Source organism: Dasypus novemcinctus, chromosome 30 (genome assembly GCF_030445035.2).
Source record: "Dasypus novemcinctus isolate mDasNov1 chromosome 30, mDasNov1.1.hap2, whole genome shotgun sequence".
NCBI lineage: Eukaryota > Metazoa > Chordata > Mammalia > Cingulata > Dasypodidae > Dasypus > Dasypus novemcinctus.
The window spans coordinates 7,065,404-7,070,781 of NC_080702.1; the positions used below are offsets into that span (position 1 = coordinate 7,065,404).

At 34.9% G+C, this 5,378-nt stretch overlaps 1 non-coding gene across 1 annotated transcript; it reads left to right on the forward strand.

Moving 5' to 3' along the window:
- The first annotated feature begins 4,966 nt into the window (after positions 1 to 4,966).
- On the forward strand, positions 4,967 to 5,130 carry LOC131276947 (U1 spliceosomal RNA). Its single transcript, XR_009184163.1, has one exon. It is a non-coding gene; the product is annotated as a U1 spliceosomal RNA (small nuclear RNA).
- Positions 5,131 to 5,378: the final 248 nt, after the last annotated feature.

A 5,378-nucleotide genomic window follows, 5' to 3' on the forward strand; every position in this document is an offset into this window, starting at 1 on the left:
TCTTAATCAACAATGACCATGACAAATAAAATTCCTTTTGAACAAATTTTCTACAAGTTTGTATACGATACAGATCTTGTCTTACACTTTGCTCTCAATCTGCAACAACCAGTCATTTTACTTTAGGACAAAACTTCTCTTTTCCCTTAACAAAACACATCCTGGATACATTACATATTTAAATTACTGAAAATATCTTGGAAAATGTCTTCAGACCAATAGCTTACAAAACACAATCACTCAAAAAAAAAAAAAGTTTGCCAGAATAATAACTCAATTTGTGTAAAAATAGATTTTCATTTTTTATCATATTAAAGAACTCATATATATAATGTTAGCTTATTTGATCAGTGAACCTACATAAATTTAAGAACAACCCCACAAAAAATTTATGCTATATTATACATAAAATTACAGAAGACAGCTGATTTTTTTTTACTAAACTAATTAATCCAATTTGTGAAATGATTATCTGAATTATGTTAATTTGATTTGTTTTTAGATTTGGTATAGTTTTACACACTTTTTAAAAATATGGAAATATTAGAAGTTAGGGGTTTTAGAAGTTAATTTGGTATTATCACAGAGGCGGAGCAAGATGACATCTGAGTGAGTGCACCTCATAATCTCTCCTGCAAAGAAGTGGCTGAGTAGGGTTGGAGTCCTGCTGGACCAGGCTGTTTAGGGTGCTTGCAGGGCAGGAGGTGTCCGGACGTAGATTTAGTGGGATGGTGACAGAGGAGATTCTTGCGAGAGGAGCTGCAGGGAGTGCTTCACACTTGCTGTGTTTTCTCATCCTCCATTTCCTCTTTTCTGTGTGTATTGATTATGGTCACCTACACTATCCCCTTTCCCCCACATCTTTCTGTCCTCCATCATCTACTGTTTCTCTTAAATCACACCTCCCTTTCTTTGGCCCCCAAATTGTCTGACTTTTTATTTCTAATACCTTTGTTCTGTTTTCTGTCTTTTATCCACTCTTGATATTATTGTCTTTATTTTCTCTTTCCCTCTGTCATGAAAACACTGGCTTTTTAATTCATACTATATTCCTCCCCATATTCAGTTGACTCTCATTATAGGTACTCTACTTACTGCTATAACCCTACACAACTTACATGAGTCTAACACCCATTCTCCCAGATCTCACATTGTTGCTCTTTTAACATTTATTACCAATACTACTTTATACATTTTCTTTTATTACTCATTTTGCTTTTCCTGGCCCTAATATTTTCCTTCAAAGTGAACTTAGCCAGCAACAAGAAAATAGAGTAAGATTAACAAAGTGACAAAGAGAAGACATAACACTTATGCACAAACAACTAATTAATCCCCAGGACTAGACAAAGAAGCTAAATAACTGATTAAACCCATTAAGATAAAATACCAGACAGCAACAAATAACTACAAACCAAACCAATAATCAGGAAAACATGGCTAAATCCAGTGAAAAAATTAAAAACCAGGGAAGGGGAGCAGAACATTGGACAAGTAATTAAAGATCTCAAAACATATATTAGAGACCAACTTAATGAAGTAAAGGAAGAGATTAACAATATGAAGAAAACACTTGGAGAGGAAATTGCAGACATACACAAAAAGATAACATATGATGGTGATGAACACCACAGTTCAAGAAATCAAAAATACACTCTCAGTAAATAGCAGCAGATTAGAAGAGGCAGAGGAGAGAATTAGCAATGTGGAAGACAGTACATCTGAAATCAAACACATAGTAGAACTGATCGATGAAAAGATAGAAAAAATCGAGCTAGGACTTAGGGATCTGAATGACAATGCAAAATGCACAAACATACATATTATAGGCATCCCAGAAGGAGAAGAGAAGGGAAAGGGGAAAGAAGGGGTGTTGGAGGAAATAATGACTGAAAACTTTCCAAATCTACTGAGAGAGATGGATGTACATGTCCAGGAAGGACAATGCACTGCAAACACCATAAATCCCAAGAAACCCACCCCAAGACATATACATGTCAAATTACCCAATGCTCAAGACAAAGAGAAAATTCTAAAAGCAGTAAGAGAAAAGAGAACCATCACATGCATGTGAGGCTCCATAAGATTAAGTGCTAATTTCTCATCTGAAACCATGGAGGCAAGAAGGCAGGGGTATGATATGGTCAAGGTACTAAAAGAAAAAAATTTCCAACCAAGAATACTCTACCCAGCTAAACTAGCATTCAAAAATGATGGAGAGTTCAAAATATTCACAGATAAACAGAAATTAAAAGAGTACGCGAAGAACCATGCCCTTCAAGAAATACTAAAGCGGTTCTGCAGGAAGAAAGTAAAAAAACAGGAAAGGCAGAGTTGGAGAAGAGTGTAGGAGCAACAAAAAAGACAAAAAGAGAAGGAAAAAAAAAACAAACAAAGTATGACAAACACGAGTCCAAACAAAATGTGGCTAACATAAATAATTCCTTGAAAGTAATAACACTGAATGTCAATGGATTAAACTCACCTGTCAAAAGATTCAGGCTGGGAGATTGGATAAGGAAATATGACCCACCTATATGCTATCTATAAGAAATATATTTTAGACCCAGGGATTCATGGAGGTTGACAGTGAATGGCTGGAAAACAATCTTACAACCAAACAATAGCCAAAAAAAAAAAAGGCAGGAGTGGCTATATTAATATCAGACAAAATAGATTTTAAATGCAAAACATTTATGAGTGGCAAAAAGGATACTACATATTAGTGAAAGGGACAATCTTTCAAGAAGAATGAACAATCATAAATATTTATGCTTCTAACAAGGGCACCTCCAAATATGTGACACAAACACTGGAAAAACTAAGTGAAAGAATAGATGCCTCTACAATTATAGTGGGAGACTTTAATACACCACTATCAACTTTGGACAGAACATCTCAAAAGAGAATCAATAAACAAAAACTTTGAACAATATATTAGAGGAGCTGGATCTAATAGAGATATACAGATCATAACACCTGAATACAGCAGGATATACATTTTTCTCAAGTGCACATGGATCATTCTCCAAGATAGACCAGATGCTAGGCCACAAAGAAAGCCTCAATGAATGCAGAAAGATTGATTTCATACAAAATAATATCTCTGACCACAGTGGAGTGAAGCTGAAAATCTGCAAGGGCCAGAGGGCCAGATTTCACACCAAGATATGGAAATTAAACAGCACACTCTTAGAAAAACAGTGGGTCAAAGAGGAAATCTCAAAAGAAATTAATAACTACCTTGAAATTAATGAAAATGATAACATAACATACCAAAACTTATGGGATGCAGGAAAAGCAGTACTGAGAGGGAAATTTATGGCCATAAATTCATACATAAAAAAAGAAGAAAGAGCAAAAATTGAAGAACTACCTGCACACTTGGAGGAATTACTAAAAAAATAGCAAACTAACCCCACAGGAAGAAGAAAGAAAGAAATAACAAAGATAAGAGCAGAACTAAATGAAATAGAAAATAAAAAAGCACTTGAAAAGATAAACAAAACCAAGAGCTGGTTCTTTGAGAAGATGAATAAAATTGAAAAACCCTTAGCTAGACTAACAAAGAAAAAAAGAGAGAAGATGCAAATACACAAAAGAAATGAGAAAGGAGATATCACCACTGACCCCACAGAAATTAAGACTATAATAAGAGGATACTTTGAAAAACTATATTCCAACAAAAATGACAATTCAGAGGAAATGGGCAAATTCCTAGAAACACATAAGCAGCCCATATTGATGAAAGAAGAAATTGATGATCTCAACAAACCAGTCACAAGTAAATAGATAGAATCAGTCACTAAAAACCTCCAAACTAAGAAGAGCTCAGGGCCTGACGGTTTCACAGGTGAATTCTACAAAACGTTCCGGAAAGAACTAACACCAATCCTGCTGAAACTCTTCCAAAAAATCAAAACTGAAGGAACATTACCTAACTCATTCTATGATGCCACCATTACCCTAGTACCAAGCCAAACAAAGACACCACAAGAGAGGAAAATTACAGACCAATTTCTCTAATGAACCTAGATGCAAAAATCCTCAACAAAATATTTGCTAAACATATTCAACAACACATTAAACGAATTATACACCATGACCAAGTGGGATTCATTCTGGGTATGCAAGGATGGTTCAACATAAGAAAATCAATCAATATAATACACCATAGAAACAGATTGAAGGAAAAAAATCACATTATTATATCTATAGATGCAGAAAAAGCATTTGACAAAATACAGCACCCTTTCTTGATAAAAACACTCCAAAAGATTGGAATACAAGGAAATTTTCTGAACATGATAAAGAGTATATATGAAAAACCCACAGCCAACATTATTTACAATGGAGAAATCCTAAAATCCTTCCCTCTAAGATCAGGAAAAAGACAAGGATGCCCACTCTCACCTCTTCTATTTAACATTGTCTTAGAAGTACTTGCTCGAGCACTGAGGCAAGAACCAGATATAAAAGGCATTCAAACTGGAAAGGAAGAAGTCAAAATTTCATTATTTGCAGATGACATGATCCTATACACAGAAAACCCTAAGAGGTCTACAACAAAGCTTCTAGAACTCATAAATGAGTTTAGTAAAGTCGCTGGTTATAAGATCAATGCACAAAAATCAGTAGCATTTCTGTACATCAGTAATGAACAAGCTCAGGAGGAAATCAAGAAACAAATACCATATAAAATGGTAAATAAAAAAATCAAATACCTAGGAATAAATTTAACTAAAAATGTAAAAAACTTATACACAGAGAACTACACAAGACTGTTCAAGGAAGTCAAAGAAGACCCAAAATAATGGAAGAATATTCCTTGTTCATGGGTAGGAAGAGTAAATATTATTAAGATGTCTATCCTACCAAACTGATCTACACATTCAGTGCAATCCCAATAAAAATCAACACAGCTTTCTTTAAGGAACTAGAAAAACTAGCTATGAAATTTATTTAGATACTTACCTGGCAGGGGAGATACCATGATCACGAAGGTGGTTTTCCCAGGGCGAGGCTTATCCATTGCACTCCGGATGTGCTGACCCCTTCAATTTCCCCAAATGTGGGAAACTCGATGGCATAATTTGTGGTAGTGGGGGACTACGTTGGCGCTCTCCCCTGAAAAAGGAAAAAAAGAAAAAAGAGTTATTTGGAAAGGAAAGAGGCCCTGAATATCCAAAGACATATTGAAAAAGAAAAATGAAATTGAAGGAAGCACACTACCTGACTTCAAAATATAATACAAAGCTACAGTAGTGAAAACAACATGGTATTGGCACAAGGAGAGACACACAGACCAATGGAACCCAATTGAGAGTTCTGATATAGATGCTCATATATATAGTCATATAATATTTGATAAAACCACC